The sequence below is a fragment of the Ursus maritimus genome, unplaced genomic scaffold (assembly GCF_017311325.1).
Source record: "Ursus maritimus isolate PB19 unplaced genomic scaffold, ASM1731132v1 scaffold_12, whole genome shotgun sequence".
Lineage (NCBI taxonomy): Eukaryota > Metazoa > Chordata > Mammalia > Carnivora > Ursidae > Ursus > Ursus maritimus.
This window is the reverse complement of record NW_024423564.1, coordinates 48463000-48486640: the sequence shown is the minus strand read 5'-3', so window position 1 is coordinate 48486640 and position 23641 is coordinate 48463000. Positions and strand designations below refer to the sequence as shown.

Sequence of the window (23641 nt, the reverse complement as noted above, 5' to 3'; positions counted from 1 at the left end):
CCTTCGGCTCAGGGTGTGATCCCGGCGTTATGGGATCGAGCCCCACGTCAGGCTCCTTCACTATGAGCCTGCTTCTTCCTCTCCCACTCCCCCTGCTTGTGTTCCCTCTCTCGCTGGCTGTCTCTGTCGAATAAATAAATAAAATCTTTTAAAAAATTTAAAAAAAGAAAAAAGAAAGAAAAATCATCCACTTAAGTGCTCATTTGTGAGCTAACGTTCGCCTCCAGTTTTCATACTGCCTTCTCTAATTGGGATCAGTAATACCTAGGGATCCCCCAAATCCAGGTGAGGAGCCTTCAGTGACCTCCACAGGTGTCAGAAAGTATCTCCAAGAGTCTTCCCATTAGGTTTTCAATCACTGTCATTTTCACTGAAAGAATACATTTGTAACCACTTTGGTCCAGGTACTTCCTTACTCCAAACAAATGTCACAAAAATCTACTGTGCTTCTGTTTCTACCTGCCTGAGGGTTTGGAGGGCTCTGGGACTTCACAGAGCACAGCGTCTGAAGTCAGAAGACCTGCTCAGAAGCTGGTTGAACAACTGACTGTCAGTTCATCTTGGGTAAATTGGTGAAATTGCGTAGTTTCAGGACCCTCATGTGAGAAACAAGATGGTTAGTTTCTAAGACTGGCCAAGACAGTTGGTTTCTAAGATTCTTCTTAGTTCTAACAGCGCATTTGATGGAAAGAAAGAACTACATTGACCTCAGGCCCTCACTTAGTGTGGTAACTGTCAGAGGTGGGAACAGAAGCAGACTGTACTTCAGAGGCACCCAATCCATGCATTTGATCTGTGCACTTCAAAAGAGATCATCACATCTGAACTATACAACATTTTTTAAAAACACCGTTTTGTGATTATAAAGCGGTTATAGGATTATAAAAGAAAATCTACAAAATACAGAGATTTTAAACTTCAAAACAACATTTACCCAAAATCCCACTAGAGGGAAGTAACCACTGTTGGAAAAATATCAAAATACTATCTTTTCTATGAGTGTGTAATTAGATAAAAATTTATAAACGAATTACATTATAGAACTTTAAAAGACACTAATATTAACATATATTTCTATAAAACAGGATCACACCATCCATAGTTTTAGAGTTTTTTCTTTTTATTCATGTAAAGAAGCAGAGTAGCACAGTGGTGAGTCCCACCCGCTCTGGAGCCAACCTGCCTGGTTCCCTCATTCCTACTTCTGTCACCACCAATCCACACTAAGAAAGTTTTGGGTGAATTATTAAACCTATGTGTGTATTAATTTTATCATTTCTTAAATGGTAATAATAATCATATGTACCTCTGCAAGTCACTGTATACACTAAACAAGCGAACGATAAAAGTACAAACTCGGGGCAAGTGGGTGGCTCAGTAGGTTAAGCATCTAACTCTTGATTTCAGCTCAGGTCATGATCTCAGAGTTGTAAGACTGAGCTCAGTGAGGGGCTCTGCACTAGGCGTGGAGCCTGCTTAAGATTCTCACCCCCTCTTCTTCTACCCCTCCCCCCAGCTCTCTCTAAAAAAAAAAAAAAGTGCAAAATATTTGCTATTATATTTTCTATATAATAAAAATTTTTCAACTAGTGTTTGCAAAATAATCAGTCACATGATATATCAAATTTAATCTACATAATCTAATCCCTCCCCCACAACTTGTAAAGGTTGTCTATATATAAGAATAATTCTTTGCCTAATATTTTTTGCTAGTAATTTAACTTTTCCATCTTCTGTCTAAATTTGTTTACAGCATATTTAAATATAGAGAAGTTCCAGATTTTCTAGAATATCTCTTTACCTAGGGCGCCTGCGTGGCTCAGTTAAGTGTCTGACTTTGGCTCAGGTCATGATCTCAGGGTCCTGGGATGGAACCCTGCATCAGGCTCCCTGCTCAGCAGGGAGTCTTTTTCTCCCTCTGCAGCACCCCCCCCCATGTGCTCTCTCTAATAAAAATAAAATCTTTAAAAAATAAATAATAAATAAATAAATGAAATTTAAAAAAAAAATCTCTTTAGCTTTATGTTTTCCCCATACTTTTGTGCTTAGACCTTCTTTATCTCCAAATTCAATAAACAGCCACCTTTATTAATTTCAAGTTATTTTTGTACAATTTTTAAAAAATATTTAAATAGTTGATCCACCTGAAATTTGTTGTGATATAAAAGATGAATTGAGGGCCCAAGTTTTATTTTTTCTAAATATTTAAATTATTTTTTACTGAACAGACTCTCCTTTCTTGTTGATTTATGATATCGCCTTTATCTTACATATACCTATAGATGTTTTTGGACAATCTGCTCAATTTCATGTATTGGACTGTCACTTCATGGCTCAATACAACATTGTTTTGAATCATATATGTTGATGGTTTGTATCAGTATCTCGCAGAGTAAATCCCCTCCCCCAATCCATTTCAAATTTATCCTTTTTATCCTTTTGCTGGGATTTGATTGAAATTACATTAAATCTACAAAAGAATGTGGACAGAATTGGCATCCTTTCCCAACATTTAGTTTTCCTATCCAAGAACAGTGATTGCTTTTCTATTAACTGGAATCCATTCTTACATCTCTTTGAAATGTTTGCAGTTTTCTTCATGTGGGTCCTGCTAGTACAATATACTTTAAAACTATTTTATACTTATTTTTTATATTTATATTTATAAAATGTATCTCTGAAAATAAGCAGGAAAAGGAAAACATTACAGATTATGGTGGTTTAAATATAAGTTTAATTCTGTGCATGTGATAAACTGGCATACTGTGCTTTCACACCTTTTATGAGCAGAAATCATCTCTTATGTAAGATCAGGTAACTGGAGAAATACATAAAGCAAGAGGAAAGTCACTTAGGTGGCAGGAGTGTGGGGGTACCTGGCTGGCTCAGTCAGTGGAGCGTGCAACTCCTGATTTCGAGGTTGTGAGTTTGAGCCCCACAGTGGGTGTAGAGTTTACTTAAAAAATAAAATCTTGAAAAAAAAAAAAAAGGAGGCAAAAGTTTTTTGCCCTGCTTCTAATGCTCAAATACATATTTTTTCTATCCCTAAATATCTGTCCTAATGGTAAATTTTTAGTAAAATGTTACGTTTGCAGCAAGTTGTGGGAATGTCTACTCAAATGTACCGGAGAACACAGCACGACTAAACTCTAGCTGAAAGTCCTTCAGTGCACCACAGAAGCACCACTAATCCATACAAGGGAAGTTTTTCTTTAGAACTCAAAACTGTATCGCAAAGATATTTTGGATTCCATCTGGCTTATTAGAAATAGGAATCAATCAAACTTTGGTTATCCTGACTCAGCCAAACAGCCCCGACATTAGAAAAACCAAACGGTACATTTAACTGAACCCTTTTTAATGTGGCTGAAGAAATAAACAGGGAGACGAAACTCATGAATTCTATTTTTGGCTAACATACTCAAACTGACTATTTGCTGCAGAAAATAGTTACTACATTTTAAAACTTCGATTCTTCTAAAATGAACCTAACCTTTTTTCATTTCTTTTCCTCCCCTCCCCACTTTTGAAAAACAAGTCTCTCCCTCCTTAGACCAAAATGAAAAATAACCAGCTGAGTTCCTCAGCTAAGCTCCAAAACCACATTCCAAACTTAATAACAGAGAAGCTGAACACTTTACGGGCACAAAGGCTGCATTTTTAATGGACACAGTGAACGCCTGCCTTTGTAGCAGCCTGAATTATTTTCATTCTTTCATTAGTCTAGTGTATCTTGCATAAAGAAAAAAATCCCAGGAATACTAATATTTTCATAAATCTCATGGCAGTGAACTTGGAGAAGCCTCAAGCGCATCTCAAGCCATATTATGGGAATCACAAATATTTTTCCTCGCTTGAATAAATTAGTTCTCTAGTCTCTAGTCTCAAAAACCTTTTGCATAACTTAAAAAAACCTAAAGATAATTCAACATTTTCAATTTTTCCAGTAGTGCTCAAAAGGGAAAACACTTGGATTTTTTGAGAAAGTAAATCAACATTCTGCTATTCAAACGTGAACAGTTAATGTTCTTCCAATAATATATTTACAACTGAAGACTACTTCCTACACCAGCTAAAAGTGAATTTCCAGATGCTTCTTTATGTAGAAAGCCTTTATCAAAGTAAACTAAAAACAAAGCTTATGGCTAGTAGAAAGTGTTTTCACTAGCTATAGCCAAAATTGTGACTACATGGATCACAAAACAGTGTCTAAAATTTAAAAAACAATTGATTTCTGTCTTTAAATTAAAAAAAAGAAAAAAAAGGAATAAGTATGAGGGATTTTTCTGTAAGAGGAAAGAATAAAATGGAAAATGTCGAAATTACCTGCAACCGTCGAAGACACCACAATCAACTAACTAACAGGTATATGTAATGTAGGCCCTACTTGGTCACTAGCATGGTTCTAGGGATTAATAGAGTTTGTGTATTTAAGAGGGGACTGGATGGATTCAAGTCAACAAACTGAGTCATGTTTGCTCAGGTGAAAGCTAAAAATAACCACTCCCCAGTATTCCTAGGATGGTAATGCAATATCACCCAGCTGCCTTAGCACACATTTCAAGTGTCGCCTCTACCTATCCATAGCATTTAATTGCGGAAAGAAAAAAAAAAAAAAGGCCAAAACCTACTTCACCATCAGTACAATGTACTAGTAGTCAGAGCAATCTGGCCAAAAATGAAGTTGCCCAGGCACTGTGGATTGGTTAACTTACAGCGGGTGAAGACAGCATTCAGACCATGCAGAGAGGTAATAAACGTTGAGCTTTTCACTGAAAAGTGAGTTCAGTTCTCTTTACTGTGTCCAACATAGGCCATTTTTCCCTTCCTTATCTGTACTTCAACTGCCTGTATTTTTGGCCTCTGCTTCTCCATTATAGTACAGGAACGGTGACATGTGATACTGTAGGACATTTAATTTTAAAGGGATATGAAATCCATAAGACTTCTAAATTCAAGGTTGTGAAAAACTGCACAAACACATCTTGTTGCCTCTGAAAATTCAGTGGCTCCTCAGCGACATACATTACAAAGGTTCATACTGCATTCCCCAAATAGGTCTTGAGTACCTACTCCGCGCCAGGCACCGTTAGGTGCTACAGTGAACCCGACAGACATCAGCCGTCCAGCCAGATGGAAGGTACAAATGATGGGGGAAACAGGCAATAAATCATAATTACAGTAAAAGGTAATTATAATTGTGGATGTTACATTTATCCTGACATTACCTGAGAAAGGGCAACAGAAAGATATTTAGGAGGCAAGAGACATGAATTCACTAGAATGAGGTAAAAATTCCAGTCATCATTACAACATAACCTTGAGTAAAAATGTAAGTAAGTGAACAATGACTAAACCTGTACTCCTTTTGGAACAATATTGACTCCAGTCAGCTTCCTGTTATAGCATCTCAAATGCCCGTCCAGTTTACAAATTACCAGCTAGCCAACCACTACCGCTATCATGCTCAAAGTTGAGTCAACATCAAATCATTAGCCCCTACTCCCTCCAGAACCTGTAATTAAAGAGCTGGACAGAGATACAAGACTTAGTTGCCTCCTAGAAAAGTTAAAATAAAATTAAAACAACATGCTGACATGACACATGGTCTCCGTTTAAGCCAACGCAGACTATTTCTTTCTTTGCTTTATTACAAGTAAAGAAGCTTCCTTTAGCAATTATCTAGAAGTATCACTATTATGCGGGCATTGTGCTAACTAAAGATAGAGACAAATGACAGTCCCAGACCCCAAGTTGCTCACAGTCAAGCGTGGGAGGCTGAGAAGTTGGCAGCGAAGTGCCTCCTGATTGAAACTCGCTCGGACAGAGGTTTGTGCGGGGAACAGAGGGTTGGGGGTGGCATGGTTTCAGCAGCCTGGACTTAGCCTCCAGGGAGAGCAGGTGCTGGTCAGCCAGGGGAAAAGGGGGACGCCGAGCGGGGAAGATGCTGAAAAAGAGCAGGTGCCAGACCACAGAGTATCTAGAACATCACCGTGAGTTCTGCAGAGGTCTGAATACAAGTATTAAAATTTATAAAGAGATCATTTGACAGCTGAAAATGCAGCACCACCCTGACTTTGTTTGCTTGCTCTGATCAGCGACATCGTTCTACTAGGTGCCTTGGCTTCTGCTCCCCACGGCCTCTGCTCCATTCTGCAAAGCAATGGAAGGAAGAATAATCAAGAGATCCACAAATAACAAAGAATTTGTATTTAGGGGGACTCTTTCCTTCCAAGACGCCCATCTCTGCCCAGCAGGCAGCCACAAGGCCAGACATGAACTCTCCTGGAAGGAGGAACAAGACGGTGGTGGGGAGAGAATGGTGGAGCTCTGCCTCCTATTATAGCAACGGGGCCTCTAAGGAGCCTTTGAAGTCTAGCTCACCTCAACTAGAGCAGGAATGTCTTCCTGCAACAAAGATGATATTTTTTTAAAAGATTTTATTTATTTATTTGACAGACAGAGAGAGTACACGCAGGGGGAGCGGCAGGCAGAGGGAGAGGGAGAAGCAGGCTCCCCGCTGAGCAAAGAGCCCAACGTGGGGGGGCTAGATCCCAGGACCCCAGGATCATGACCTGAGCTGAAGGCAGACGCTTAACTGACTGAGCCACCGGCACCCCAACAAAGATGATATTTAAAGATTAATCTGCTTTGGGCTACAAGGGGAAGGAATGTGCAGAACAGACCAGTTAAAAGGGTAAGTCATGCTTACAAACATTAATAATCAGAAACTCTCAATTTGAAAAAGTCATGATTTTAAGTAAAAACGGTCAAACACTTCAGAAATATTTTAGAGAATTTTACTTTCACCATAGCAATTAGCTAAAAGATATGAAAGCGGGAAACAGAGGGTTGGGGGTGGCATGGTGGCAAACTACACAACCCTGACTTAACAACATACAGACAGTTGCTAACAGATACCTTCCTCTAGTGACTCAAGAAGGAGGTTGCTCTAACTCCTGAAATCTAGTGTCAGTTAAAAATCTGCTGTCATGATTTCTGCACCTGCAAAGACACAAATGCTAGATTTATCTATTTTTTTTTATAATTTCATTTATTTCCTACCTCATTCCTAAAAGATTTTGAGTTACTAGAAAGTAGATATTAGACTTTATTTAAAAAAAAAAAAAAAAGAACTGAGACTGATTTAAAAGGACAGGATTACTGTTGGTGTGGGGGTGGGGGACGGGCACTAAGAATGACTTGGCCCAGGTCCACATCTACAAAAGGAGAGAACAAAAGCAGTAGCTGGATAATGTGACCCCCCACAACATTCACTTGGGCTACAAAGAGAAAGGTAGCTAAAAGCCACTTTTCATTTTGTAACGTAGACAAAACTTCCACTGCCTCACAATGAATGGGATTTATAATTCAAGATTATATACTCAAATCGGTTCTAAGCTTTTCCATCTGAACATCTCTGTCTTAATGAGAACTTATAGGAAATGTATTGGGTATTCAGGCCCTTGGATAACTCCAGGGTTTATTCCGGATTTTTTGATGTGCCTCAGGGAGGGGAGGAGCAAGGGAGGGGAAAAGGAATCTAGGTGGCAGAAATCAAGGAGAACAGATGAATTTCTGATATTTATACAACTACAGTTTTCATTGAAAGCCGCCCCCCTCCCCCTGCCGCAAAGCACTTATTTAACATAAAAGAAACTTCAGCTAAATTTAGAAATTAGCTTTTAAATGTGTTGAGTTCCCTCAAAGATTCTGCCTCCCTTTCTCAAGCTCGAAAACCTCCTGCTTTGTTTCTCACGAAAAGGAAATGCGTGGCATACACTGTACAAATGAAGTCCCAGATCGTGTTATCCGTCTGAGTTATGAGGGTTTAGACCACTAGCAATTCCTTGAGCCAATTCTGCTAATGGTTCTCTCCAGGTCAGTTCCTAAAAAGGTTTCTTCGTGTCCGCTATTGCAGGTATCCAAGTTGCAGAACGTCCCAGTATAATGACCGCTTCAAAATTTTCAGCTAAAGAAAGTGTAAATTCTTGTGTTAAACTGACTTAGTGCTTCGGAATTAACCGACTCAGTCTGTTAATTCCTTTACTGAAATTGCTCTGAACTTGTAATGGTCAGACATTCACTCCACTTCTGCCACTGACTTTGAAGATGAAATTCTCTGATATTTCAACCATGCCAATTAAATCTCACTAGATTACGAAGTGAAATACTATTTCACAATTCAATCTCAATTACTGGGGGACTGAAAGTGGGTCTGCAGGGCCAAGACCTGGAGAAATGATTTTCTGAATTATCCTAGCTATGCCCTAGTGCACGTAATGGGGTATGCTGAGTGAAATGTAATTCATTCTTGCCAGCAATTTTCAGTAAGTAGTTAATTATGCTAACATCTGTTCTAGGAAAGCTAAATTTTTAAACACAGCAGAACATTCCTCTACACTAAACTACTACCACCAAAACACACACAAACACACATACACACACACACACACAGCAGCGTTGAATGCAAAGTAATTTGTACACACAAAAGTCAAGCACTTATTTAAAAACAGTTCCCTACAACACAAACTCATGGATAAATGACACGGACATTTTGATGGCAAAGTTTCAGAAATTGTAGCAAACAGTTGCGTAATTCATTCTGATAAAAAATATTGAAAAATATTATATGTTTACATCTTAGGCTGTTGAGAAATTTTAATGCTTGGCCTGCAAACTCAATTGTTCTGGAGCCAAAGATGTAACAGCTTTGAAGAATAGAAGAATTACTCTATATTTGTCAGAATCTACGCGGCAAGCAAGCAGTACCACTTGGCTTCCATTACTTGCCTGGCTTGGATCCTGTGGAAATGAGAAGCGTTGGAACCAAGAGGAAAAAAATTAGAGTGCTTTGGGACATGGAGCCAAACTCTTACATAGTATCTGAAATGCTGTGGTAAACATGAAATTACTTTAGGCTCAAGATTGGTGCTAGTTTGGGGGGGTTTTTTAAAAATCATTTTGAAAAAAATAATAAAATGCACGTGAAGGGCCCTGCACAAAAGGGCACATAAAACCTACTGACCATTAGACGGGCTATTTGGGGGAGAAATCCCAAATCCTGGATTCAGATTAAAAAATTGACCCTCTCTTTTAACATCCAGCAGCAAAGAGAGACTAAATCGGGAAGCTCAACGTAAGTACATTAAATTACTAATTCTAACCTCTATTTCTGAAAAATGCCTGCAATTAGTGTTTCTCCATCACTCCAGAAATACTCAAAACAGTAAAAATTAAATGTACATGAAGTAAACACAAAAGACCTCCACAGAAAAACCAAATGGCTCATCTGTTGACGCTATTGCTCATTGCTCGGCAAACCAGTCATCTGGGCTGAAATTTTGAGTTTGTGCCAATGCTTCAAAATCAGCCACCTTTTAGCCAAAAGGCTGTGGAATGTAGCCAAGACCACCTATGGAAAGTGAATTATAGCATCTTATAATTTACTACCTTGGCTATGATCTCATAAACCCAGCATGGAGGGTGAACCAGCTCTTGTGTGGGAAATCTCTCTGAGCTCGGGAGGGGGGTGGGGGCTCCCAAGGCTGCTCTGGCAGAGCTGTAGGGGTAGGGGTGACAAAAAGGTGGGCAACTGGCCCTACTTCATGAGCAAGTTTGCCACCAGCACACTCTTGTTTTAAAATTTTAGGGTTAGGAAAGCCCCTATAAACACTGTAGGAGAAACAGCTGCTTTGTTCTGAAGTACCTGTTACACTCTATAAAATTTCACACATTTGCTATTTATAATTGATTATAAATTAGATAGTCTACTTTTGTCAATATCGTCACTGTTAATAATAAACACAAATACTAACTAATATGTGGATTGTGCATTACATCTTATGGAGCATTTTCACGTACTTGGATCATCTAATCCTCACAGAAAACAGGTCAGTCATGATAATGATCCCACGGTACAGGAGAAGATTGGTGGGTTTCATCCCACCAGTTTGTGGCAGAGCTAGGACTAAAACCACCATCTGACTTCAAATCCAGTCCCACACTGCCTCTCAACTGCTCGTTTATTATTAGCTCACACTATTTATCAGCTCTCTCAAATTACCGGAGAGGTAATGTGTAGGGCAGAGAGATGGAAGAGAAAGACTGAATGGGGCCATGGGGCACTTGCTGCAACTCCACAGACAAGACACTACACAGCGCCGGACTGGGCACCCACCACACAAAGGGAACCACTGGGATAGCTTATCTGGGAGACTCAGTTGGCGACAGAGTATCTCCACAGAGTTCCTTAAAGGGACAGTGGAATAACAAGCTGCCAAAAATGCACTGAACTCACTTGAAACTAATGGCTACCCTCCCATGATTCACTGGGGTTCAAATTCTGGGCTGAAATGTCAGCCTAGGGAAAATCCAACTCAGGAACACATGATAGACTGGCCATGGATGAGCCTATGACACATCCTGTAGGCAGAATAAGGGCCAAGGATACAAGTTAGACACCGGCTAACTTCAGAGAAACCTAACACAGAATTTGCTGACAGTTCGGGTAAGCAAACAATGGCACGATCTGACTCAGGGAAGGGCAAGTTCCCCATGCATGGAAACATTCAGGAAGTAACCAAATAGATAAAAGCCTGAACTAAAATAAGGTTTCTCAGTGACACCAAAATGGTAGTCTCCTATCCACACATGTGAGATACTAGAGAATGGAGACTGTAAGACCCAAGAAAAAGCTTCATGCAATTTATTGATTTATTTTTCTCTATATTCTAACCCATTTCAGAAAAACAAGCAAAGCAATTAAAGGAACAGATTATGGGGCATTTCAAAGGGTCAAAACTTCAGTGCTGGATAGTACAAGCTGAGGCTAAGGTCAAGCAAGACTTGCCAACAGCTTTATCCAGATTTTCACAAATGCCAGGAATAATCGTGTCCCCTCCCTGAATATTCAAAGAAAAGGTAGGACCTTAGAACTTCTGAATTTCCAAGAATTGGAGGCAAAGAGGTAAATTTTAAGGGAGAACTGCAATTTTAACAGTCACACTCTTAGGAATTGTTGGTTTGTTGGTTTTTTTTAAACACTAAAATAACAAAATTAACTAAAATCACTACATAACTGTTAAATATTTTAATATTTTCATCAGTTCTAGGTTCCAGCTCAAGTGCCACCCCCTTCACTCAATTTGTTAAATGCTTAGAATGTGCCAGTTTCCATTTCCCTTCAGTAACAAATGATCCTTACTTCCTCAGATGCCAAGATCACCTGGCCTATGTCTTTATTATAGCATTCCACTTTATTTGTAAAAATAGTTTCTGAACCCTACAAGAATTATAAGCTCCTGAGAGGAAGGACCATATCTTATTTTTCCTATGGCACCAAGCATAGAGATTTAAACATGCACATCCTCCAAAACGGAATTAAAGAGACTTTATGTCCTAATAAACACATTAACATTATATCATGCTGATTTAGGGGTGCCTGGCTGGCTCAGTCAGTAGAGCATGCAACTCTTGGTCTCTGGGTTGTGAGTTCGAGCCCCACAGTGGGTTGTAGAGATTACTTAAATATAAAATCTTTAAAAATATATATAAATAAATAATAAATTATGCTGATTTACCTAGCAAGCTTTCATCAAACACCTAAGAGGCAGCATTTTAAAAATGCCATAGTGGATTAGATCCATGGCCTGCCTATATGAAAGTACAATTGAGACTGGTATTCAGAAAGAGTTTGGGAAGAAGCCATGGCTGTCTTCCATGATGCCAACCTCCAGATGCTACCCCTGGTCCCCAGCTGAAGTTCATGTCCAGTTAGGATGGTTCCTCCAGATCTGTGTCTACCTATATATAAAATAAATACTGAATTTTGAAGATCAAAATGAACTTTTCCTGGGGCACCTTCATTCAGAAGACCATGGGACTCTTGATCTCGGGGCCCTGAGTTGGAGCCCCATGTTGGGTACAAACGTTACTTTAAAAAAAAAAACTTTAAACAAACAAAAAATGAACTTTTCCTAAACTGAAATACTATCATCCCAATCCACAGGAAAGAAAGTAAATTTACACATCAAAAGAATGTATATGAGACAGACAATAGGCAAGCAAAAAAACATGGTAATTTCTGAAAAATCCCTCCCAAAGGGATTGTAGCCAATATTAAAATTTGTGGGGGCATGTTTAGGAAACTACTTTTGAGCATATTTTCTGGAAATTGAGGTTCTCAAATGTAGGGCTTAAAGTTATTTATCCCATTCGAGCACTGCCCTAAGGAGCTCAAGGCCTGCATGCTAGAAAGAAAATAGGAGCCAACATGAAATAAAATATTCACACCTTAGCCTTAAATGCATGTAATTCATGGCTGCCTATTTGAAGATTTAATGGCAAAATCTATATTAAGAACACACAGAGGGAAAATTCAGGCCATTTCATTAATATTCTCCAATCAAGTCCTACCAGAGAGTAAAACAAACACCCCCTTCTGAAGACATCAAATCCTACTTTTGAGGTCAGATCTACAAAACAGGCTCAGACAGAAATTTGGGCAAAGGAACCTTCAGCTGCACATATGGTCTATTTACCTAGCAGCTCTAAAGGTGTTTTTCTCTCTGGTCTAATGAATTATGTATGAAAGTTCCCAAAGAACTAGCAGTGAAAAGAAATGAAGACCTGGTGTGAAGGAACAGTGGAACATGGGATGGGTACCAGAAGTCTTGAGATGACAAACGGAACTTCTGAATGGGGACAGGTAAATGCAACTGCGACAGGAAGGAAGAGCTATTTAGGAGGAAGAATTTGCAGACTCTCTTGATTCGTGTGGGATGTGAGTGAGAAAGAGAAGTCAAGGATGTTCCCAAGTTCCCTGCATGGGTAGCAGACAGATGGCAGTGTCATTTGCTAGGGAGAGGAGTCAAAGGAAAGTAACTCCTGTCACTAGTTGAATATGCAGAAGCTTCACTGCTTGTTAAAGAAAGGCGCTCAGTTTGGAGGGGGCGGGGGGAGAGGGTACAGATAAAAGGTCAAATACACGAATGATTAAGATTTGGAAGAGGAATTAGATTTATTCTAGGTAGTCCCAATGTTGCAAGTTCTAAGGAAGAAGATCTGAGATCAGTAAAATCCAATGATACAAAGTTAACCTGAGCAGTTGAAGACAATGAACTGCCCACGTTTGTGTGAATAGAGGTGTTCCTGCTGGTACCACCTGGTGCGTGCAAAGTGTGCAGAGGACATTTGAGCACTGGATAGGGATGGAAAGAGCCTTTAGGTCTTTCTTCATCATTAACATTCTATGACCCTTCTTCACACATTTAGAGATCCAATTCTGGGCCACAAATCAGTCTTCTATTCCAGAACTACTGCAGATTTGAGAACAATGTTGGCAGAATGAATTATCTCACAGAACAGGATTGCTGAGTTCTAGTGCTGGATATACTACTTATCAGGCAATCGATCAACATTTGGGCCCCAGTTCTCTCAACTGTGAAAGGCAGTATTTTAACTGTTAGTCACTTCTAAATTAGAAACTGTGACTCTCGGGCGCCTGGGTGGCTCAGTTCAAACTGTGACTCTTGGGCGCCTGGGTGGCTCAGCTGGTTAAGTGTCTGCCTTTGGCTCAGGTCAAGATCCCAGGAGTCTCCTGCTCAGCAGGGAGTCTGCTTCTCCCTCTCTCTCTGCCCCTCTCACCCTGCTCTTGCTCTCTCTCTCTCTCTCAAATAAATAAATAAATAAATAAAGTCTTTAAAAAAAAAAATCCGTGACTCTTAAGGAAATTTATATACTCTGTGTTATGGTAAAAGTCATTGTTTTAAGGTTAAAAAAATATCCTTTTACATTAGGGTCAATTTATATGCCAAGAGTAGAGGCCACCAAGCCTTGTCCATCTAGGCCCCTTCTCCCCTCATTTCCCTTGTATTTTCACATTTGTTTGAGGAAAAGACCTTAATCCTCCTCCTCTGTTCTGTTGCTCTTAGGGGTCAGAAAGGGCTCTGGGTGTTTTCTGTCTTCCAACAACTGGTGAGACAACAAACTCTTCTAGAAAGCAAGGGCAAACTTAGAGCCAACTGTAAACCTTCATACTGATGTATTTAGCATGATGAAATGTATCCCTATAATATAAATTATGAGAAGGTGGGTCCAATCCAATCATAATGAAATCATTTAAGGCATAAAAAAGCAAAACTCCATTCCAGCTTTCAGCCAATGGCCCATACACTCACAGTATAATACAACACAAAGACATTCCAATACAATGAAATAATTTGGAGCATGTCCAGCCTCTATTTTTCAGGATGATAGAAATAAGCTCACTAGAGCTGAGTCTATTATTCAGAAGAAATGGAAGTCATGGCACACACTGCCCTAAGCCAAAAGATCATTGACAAAATTTGCTAATGAGACATCAATTCATAACATTCAAATTTTCATTTAAACTGTTGGATTCTTAATATATTTCAAAACTTACCCAGATTACCCTTTACATATTCCATAGGAGAAAAAGGATGATTACAGTGCAGCAAGGGAATTGCTTTTACAGGAAGCGTTCTTTATGCTGCAGAAAATACAAAATGTTCTAAAAATCAGAATGAGAAAAATTAAAAGCAAAAGCTATAGAAGCAAAAAAACCTTGGGATTCAAATCCCATTTCTGTTACTTACTAGCAATTCAGTCAGAGAACTCACATAGCTTTACAGGATGCCAGTTTCCCTTTGTAAAATTCTACCGAGTTCCCACCTCAGAGGTTTCTTGTGAAGATAAAATAATTAATAGAAAGAGCCTATTACAGCACCTTGCACATAGTGAGGCCTTAAATGTTAACTTGATAATAACAGTGCTGCCAACAGATGAAGAAGAAGAATCTGGGGAGATGGCAACATACTCCTTGTTCTCTATCCTGGCATCTTTCCCTGAGGGATGTGTTAACCAACATTTAGGGAACTAAAAGGTCTAGATCTTGGGAACTTAGGTCATTAAAGACAGAAGTTCTCCTTGTCTCTCAGTGACTAGCCCCCCAAATCAGAGATGATTCTAGAAGAACTTTAACTTGAATGTTTAAGATGTCATTCCCTGAGAAATATCCCAGGGATATCCTAAGCAGACTGTTGTTTGAGGGAACACAGAATTTGCCTTTAGTTTTCTCCTCAGTGAAATGGGACTATTAACATCTTTCCTCCACAATTATTTTCACAAATTATAAAATAATTTGTAATAATTTGTAATAATTATAAAATAATTTGCCAAAAGTATTAACATGGGTCTTCCCTACTCTTTCCCCTCCTCCCAACAGATACAGAGAACACTTTTTGCCTGTTCTGTTGCACCCCCTTGCCTGCCCTCCTCCCCTCTACCCCCATGAGAGTTCAGCTGTTGCTAGATGGACTGTCTGGGTTTTCATGATACACAATCAAGAGAAAGGGGCCAGTAGAGAAGACAGGCTTAGGCTGGGGGAGCAGTTTTATCAGAGGAGGTCTGTGAGAGATTTTGGAAGAGGCTAGAAGCATCAAATAGAGGGGAAAGACAAGGGGGTTTCTAGAAATATTGCTACAGATTATACGCCTTCTTTATCATGTTTTGGCAGTATAAACAAAGAATTGAAGTTATTATTTTAAATTCATTTTTGGTTGATTGCCCATTTCTGTAACAGAATCACTATTTCAAGACTGGACCAATAAGGTCAGTCATGTCTTTAGTAGGGTCTACATTAAAAAAAAAAAAAAAAAGGATAACAGGCACAAAAACCTCATATAAACCTTTGGCAGGATTTATTTAGTTAGCACATGACATTGGGAAGTTGGAAAGCACTGACGTCTTAGAAAGGCACGTTAGGATTATGGGGCTAGACTATATGAGGTTAGAGCTACAGCTACACTAGGTCATCATCTTATTTCAATATTTTGTCCAAAGTCTGGGCTCCTCACCATCAGAGAGCTACACCTGCCAATTCCTTCTTCATATTCTTGGATGCCCTGCCCCAGTCCTTCTATCCCAGGGTTTCTCAACCTAGGCACTACTGACATTTGGGGCTGGATAACTGTTTGGGGGCCACTGTGTACATTGTAGAATGCTAGCTGCTAGTCCCATCAGTTGCTAATAGCATCTTCCCTCCTCCCCCAGCAAGTTGTGAAAATCAAAAACGTCTCCTGATATTGCCAAATATCCCCTTGTGGGCAAAACTGCTCCTCGTTAAGAACCCCTGTTTCATCCTAACCACCCAGGCGTAGAAGAAATACTTACACCCCACAAGTCATTTTGATCCCAAGTTCTCAACAACCCATGACCGTTACAGTTGTCTGCATGCTGGACTGCCCGCATCGGGCTGTTATCTACAAATCGTAAATGATTATAACGGTTACCGTTTGTTGGAAATTTCTTATGTGCCAGGCATTGGGTTAGGGAATTTAACTTGATTGATTTTCATTCTTATACATAAGTGGTAGATATTGTCTTCACTTAGAGAGGAGTAAAATGAGGCTCTGAAATGTAAATAACTCATCCAAGGTCATAGCCAGTGAGTGGTTGAACTGGGGTTTGAACCTAAATTCATCTGAGCCTACAGTCTCTTTTTGACTCATGCCACACTATGTCTCCTAATGAGAAAAACCAATGCAGAGATAGATCTGGGAAATGCATTTGGTGTAAGTTCTAGGAGTTAAAATGGCGAGGCCAGAGCATAGACTGTTGCAGAACTCACAGTTCCCTGCAATAAACTGACCACCAGCAATATAAATGCCTCTGTTCTAAGGACGTTACCATGTTGATTTTTAAATTATGGATTTTCTACTGCAAACAGGAAAATGGTGGTTTCCTCTAAGTAGAAACAACAAGCAGTAGCTAGTTGCCATAGTAGCCGAGATAAACTTAATCTTGACTGGGAATACAATCACCAGAGAGGAACAGCAAGTATGGTAAGGAGTCAAAACCAGACGAGGAGAGTGTTTTTCACCTGGAAAATAGAAAGTCAACGGACAGAAATGGTAATCGTTTTCAATTATTTGAAAGGCTACCATCTAACAGAACGGAAGCACGTGTTCTAGATTATTTCAAAAGGAAAATCCAGGATTTGTAAGGGGAAATTACGATGAGATAATGGAAACCAGTTTTCCACTAAATGATAAGAAAGAACATTTAACCATCATAGTGTTTCAACTGGATTGAAAAATTAAACAAGCTGTCTAGAGAACAACTAACTCATCACTGAAATGGGAAGGTGATGGCAGGGAGGTCGTCCCCATTGGGAGACCCCAGTGTGGGTGAGGCTGGACTAGATAAATTCTCAGGCACCTTACAAAACAAGAATCTGCTTCTCTGAAGAATCAGGAAATAGTCAATTCCTGCTGAAAACAGACAAACGGTGGGTAGGGGCAGTGGGTGTGTCCATTGGACAGAAAGTACCAGCAGTAACTCATCACTATAAGAGGAGAGGTAAACTCCAGTTGTGCCTGGGAAGAAAATATTTAGGTGAGACAAGATATAAGAGGGGAAGACTCTGGGGGGGATTTTTTCCTTCTGCTTCAAACACATGACCATGAGCTAGGGCACTAGGGTTAAAAAAGGAAGACCAAGAATCAGGCAGCTCTTCCTTCTGTCTTCCAATCCTAAAACACTGTGATGTCTCTTTCTTGGAATTTACAGCCACCTCTCACTATTTTGGCTTCAAAAGTCCATTAAAAGAAAACAGGCAAACACACAGCTAGGGGATAGCTAGAGTAATAGTTGATTAGCTCTCTTATAAACACCTAATATTGCCTTTGGTTTCACGACCCTTGTTTCACCTTCAACCAAGAATTTGTTATACAACATCTCACCACCGGAGTCAGGGAATGGAGAGCACAGGGCTAACCTCAAACTTTCCTCTGAGAAAACCAACCACATTGTAAATTTGCAGGACTTGTCTTGGAAAACTAAATTATTATAACAACCTCTAAGGCACACAACTTCCCTTATAAAAATGAGGTGCTGAAAGCATAACAGGTTTTCAAAAAAAAAAAATATATATATATATATATACTGATTCATCTTTCCATATTAAATATGAATAATACGTAAGAGAATTTTCCCTATCTCTTCATCTCCAGGGCACTCAAAGCATTTAGTCTCATTATTTTACACAATGCTGGTTAAGTGGCTACCAAAGATTACTATCCTTTGATTTCTAAGAAAGCAACTATAGAAAGATTAAATAAGTAAGTTGTCTAAGGTTGCTCAGTAATCGAGATGCTTGGAGTTTTCCATTCAGTGCTTGTTTTAGCAACTTAGTACTAAAAAAGTGATTGAATCTTGTAAACTCACCTGAACTCCCAAGTCTTACTCATTTCTTCTCCACTTCTCACACACACCTGAAATTTTCATCATCTAAGCACAAAGCTGCCACCATGTAGATCTTGGACAAGGGTATCCTACCAGACCAGTGCCACGACCACAGGAAACCTGCACCACACCTACCTGGGTTTTCCAATCAGAACCAACCCACTCCCTTATCAAGTGAAGTTGATTCTGCCTGGCTGTGTCTGGGAAATTTTTAACCCCTCAATTAGCTATTAACAATTGGTTTAACTCAGACGAGACAGAGGACAAAATAATAGTGGCTGAAAAAAATGCCTCCACCATTCTGATTACAAAGGAGGCATGATTAACGAAGTTTCCTTTGTGTCTAAGCTCCATTCTGAAAGCCAGAGAAAGAGCTTTCCACTCGCTTTGTTGACTGCTGAGTCTTTTCCTACTTGTCTCATCACCCACACAATCTGTTCATAGCCCAGAGAGACAATCCAGCCAGTCTGTGGAGAGTTCCTAAAACATTCATGTCGTGAAAGCAGACAGGATGAACAGGACCTCATCTCAACAAAGGATGATGGGACATTCAGCAAAAGAGTTCACAAAGGAAAATACCGACCGAAGGCCCTAGGCTGAATGGATTTGCCCACAATGTCTAACATAAGCCTGTCCTTACGGGTATTTGTAAACCTTCTGGTCAATTTACAACCACCTCCAGGTTTTGTCCCCCAAACGCCATTGCTTTTAGAATAAAAGGTTTTTTAAAAAAATACAATGAACAAGTTAAGGAAGTCCAAATCACTGCTTTAAGGATCCTCCTGTCTCTGAGACCTTTAAACATAAAAACAAAAGTGAGAAAAAGATTCTCATTACCAACTCAACCACCTCAGCAGTTGAGATAATGCATATAAAACACTTAGCATATTGCCAGGCACACAGTAAATGTTCAATTAATACTACCTAACATTTTCTAATGTACTGCTTTGTTGTCTTAATAATATTCTTGTGTATGTCCTGCCTATCAGCTAAAACAGGGCCACTTTGTCTTTGGTGTCGTACAAAAGATAAGTGCCATCTACGCCATCATCTCCATCTTCTTATACATCATTATCATAGATCCTACTGATTTATGGTAGGTTATGGATGGGATACTAAAAGCAAACCTAGTCTCATAGCTGGCAAGTGGTCAATTTCCAAATTCGTTCATTTTATATCCAATGATTTCTTTCCATAACACCATAGATGAGCAGACGATCAGGCCTTGTACCTCTTTCTATTCCTCAGAATTCAGCCAAGTACTAAAATATACCTTAATCACCATCTAAACAAATTTACTGAGGATTTTCTAATAAAAAGAAAAGAAATGGGTGGAAAGGCCAATATATTTGGCTTTGAGAAAGACATGCCTCTGTTTTTATTTGCCAAGGAAAAGCATTACCAGGTCCACTTAGCAAATAATAAAAGCAAGAGAAGCATGAGGGTTGAAAGACATGTCTAGGGAAGCAAATGGGGCTAGAGTCAGATCTCTTGATATTCTGCTCATGGCCTTTTCTATTAAGCTCATTTTTAATTCAATGCCTTAAATGAGGTGAGTCTTGTCATGAATTATATACATCAAGTTGTGCTTCAAATGACCATCCCATACTTTAAAGACCCAGAGCAAACTCTCTAGTTCTTAAAAAAAAAACTTTTTATCTGATCTAAAAAATGCTTAGAACACATTCTATTTCACCCAACGTTGACCTTAACGACAAACTGTCTAATGTTATCGATCCTGTCTCTCCAATCAAATTTAAGTTGGTTGAAAGCAAGAGCCACGTGTGTACTTCCGTCTGTAGCCCATCACTAACCCAGTTCAGGGACTATTCTAACATGTGCTGCCTCATTCTTTGTTCTGCTTCACAGACTCTTGGATGTCCTAACGAAACCTCAAGCCACTGTAACATCTACTCAAGTTTCCCAACCATCCCCAGAAATACTGCTCTGCTTGGGCAGTCATTAAAGCTTCTCCTATGCCTTCAAGAACCTCATTTTAGCTGCTGGGACATCCTGTTGCCATCCATTTCACACAGACATCCAGCTCAGCAGGAGTACGTGTTGCAATGAGCTTTACTTCAAAGCCAACAGCCTGGCCAAGCTCCAGGAATTGTCACTAATGATCTTCACCAGCCACTTGATGCTCCAACAGTGGTACAATACACACACACATACACACACACACACACACACACACACACACACACACCATTTCAACCACTACTCTGGTTGGATGAGCTATGCCTCCAGAGGTTGGTTCCATACCTGATTTTATATTTTATTGTTACAGAAGACTTATTCCATGAAACCTGAGCAAACTCTCCAAATACACCTTCTGCAATATAGAAACGGTCATCAACCTATCCTTAAACCAAAATGCCGTAAGTGCATCAGTCTGGGGTCTTTTGGTTGCAAGAGAAATGGAAATCTTGCTCACAGTTGCTTTAGCAAAAATCAAATGAATCAATTAACAAGGTGAAGCTGAAAAATGTCCAGAGACAGAGCCGTCTTTAGAAAGAGGTTGCTTTGAGAAATCACATTATGTGAACAGACCTCACTTCTCTACAGTCCCTGAATTCTACCTTATATTTTATTAGCTTCATTCTCAGGCTTCATTAGAGGGACTCCAACAGTTCTAGGCTCATATTATCTGGGTTCAAGTTCAGTAAGAAAAAGATATCTCTTTCTGGTGGCCTCCAACAAGCCTCAGAATTCACTCTGGGTAGACTAACTTGAGCCAGGTGTTTACTGTGGCTTGGTTACGTGCCCATCACTGGAGACAGAGGTGAAGGTTCTCTTCAACCACACAGATGGGAGAGTGGAGGGGGCAAGTGCAACAGGGAAACTCAGGGTTCTGCTATCAGTAGAATTAGGCTGAACCATTCTCCCCAGTAAGTCTTCTCTCTTTCCCTAATCTCTAAGAAGTTGTATTACAGGGATGGAAATGAAGGAAAGAAATAACCAGGCAAATCACAAAAGAATATAAATAGCCAGAAAGCATAGGAAAATAGATGCATCCTCACTATTAATCAAAGACATGTAAATTAACAGAAGATATTCTTGGCACATTAGAAAATTTAAAAAAATAAAAACAATGCTCAGGACTGGCCAAGATGCAGGGAGATGGACACTTCCAGACTTGACCCATGGGTTCTCTGGTGGTTATTACTGATCCGAAAGGCAAGTTGGCAGTCTCAATCAAAAATCTTTAAAAATGAGCATGCCTTTTCTTATTTTTATTTATCTATTTTAGAGAGAGAGAGAGTACAAGTACATGAAAGCAAGGGGAGGGGCCGAGGGAGAGGGACAGAGAGAGAGAGAGAAGCAGACTCCCTGCTGAGAGCAGAGCCAACCATGCAGGGCTCCATCTCACAACACTGAGATCACAACCTGGGGTGAAATCAAGAGTTGGACACTTAATCAGCTGAGCCACCCAGGCACCCCATAAGCATGTCTTCTGACCTAAGATAAATTCATAGAATGAAGTTTCTAAGGAAATAATTAAGGGTATGGTCAAGAATTTAACTACAAGGAAAGTTTCCCCAGCATTGCTAAAATACAGTCCCCGAGATGGAAATATCATCAATGTTCAGATACAGGAAGTTGGGTAACTTAATTACAGTACATCCATTCTATGGAACATCATACCAACATCAAAAATGGCCTTTCGATGCATATTTATTGGCATGACAAAAATAACGGAGGAAGGCACACAAAAGTGCTAATGCAGTGAGTGACCACACCACAACCACTTTCACTAGCTAAACATAGTAAATTAGTTTCACTCTCATCTAGGCGCTCTCTAGCTCCTTCTTAAGATTTACCACAGGGTTCTAAAGACCCAGATTCTGCTGAGGAAAAGATCAAAACATCTGGATATTCTCAGGAGGCTGAAATTTGTTGATCCTTCAAAGAGATACTCCTTACATACTCAACAACTGTTTATAGGAACATCTGAGTATTTTATCAGGTAGAGGTGAAGAAAATGGACCACTGATGGCATTGACTTTTCCTGGAGACAGCTCAAAAAGTAATGTTTGGCTAACATACAGTGACTTCTATGACAAATAATTCTCCGCATTAAAAAAAAAAAAATACAAGCTCCTCCCCCAATCTTCAGTATCATCATATAGCAATTAAACTTCAAATCCCCAGAGTAATTCCACCACAAACAAATCTCACCAAGTCAAACCTTCACAAACAAAACTCACCACAAACAGGGCTATTCTCCCTCTCAGTTTCCATAACTTTGAAATGTGAATATCCTTGGTGAACCCATCTATCTTAGAGTGCTATTGGTAAGGCCAAACGAGAGGATTTCTAGAAAGTGCTCTGAAGAAGGATAACAGCACTATATAAATGTGAGGTAGTGAGAGTATGAATTCATCACCTAAATTTAACATACCCTCAACAAAGCACCTGGGAGTCCATGTCAAACCTCTGGCTCTACCACCATGTCTACATTCTTTTCCTGTAGTCATTTCTGAAAACCGGATGTTGGCCTGCAAAACTTCCCTGCAACAAAAGGACAAGACCTTCTTTACTTTCAAATCAGCCAGGGTGATCATAGAAGTATGGTGTTTCTAGCTGTTGAAACTGAGGTAATAAAGTAATGGAGGGAAATGCCAAAGATAATCCAAAAAGCAGACAGATGTGCCTGGTATAGACGAGAGACTGAAATGGAAAGGACAGTAGTATGAACAAGTAAACGGGTTAATGGTTTTCATATTATCTCATTCAAGCCATGGCAATTAAAAATCCCAGAAGATAGAAGCTTCTGAGAATGAGAATTCTTTTAGAATTAGCACACAGTAGTAGTACAAGCAATATTTTAGAGGACTCCAGATTTCTTCCCAAAGGAAATCGCTGCTTTAGAAAAGAAAAAAAAAAAAAGTTGTTTCTTGGTAGTGCTGTGCCTCTATACTAGACTTACAAGTGTTTCTTCTACAGTCTCTTTCCCATTTTGAAGAATGGTAAAAGTTTAAATAAAGCATGGATGGGTCAATAATAAGTACACTGAAGTTCTTAAATGCCCTTCTTTTTAAACCTCTACCCCAATTACATCCCTCCCTTGAGGATATTTACAATCCTCTATGACACATGCTCTGTACCTTCTTGGTTCAAGGAAAACACACCTACAGCATTTCAAATTAACTACTGACCCTTACTCTCACACTATAAACAAACCCTTTTCAAAATCTCAATTGCATTGTGTCCACATTGATTAAAGCTTGAAGCCTGGTGACCTCATGTGGTGTTAACTTCTCCCATGCACCAACAGCATTCTGCCTTTCTACTCAATTACCCCCTTTGGTGCCAGAGGATCGCTACCCAATGAACATACACAATGGACTTCTGCTTCATTACACTAATC

General features: G+C 39.5%; 1 protein-coding gene across 1 annotated transcript in view; it reads right to left on the bottom strand.

The window, feature by feature from the left end:
• Positions 1-23641, bottom strand: part of WLS (Wnt ligand secretion mediator) — a 98669-nt gene that overhangs the window by 57289 nt on the left and 17739 nt on the right. The gene's annotated exons all lie outside the window — the stretch shown is intronic.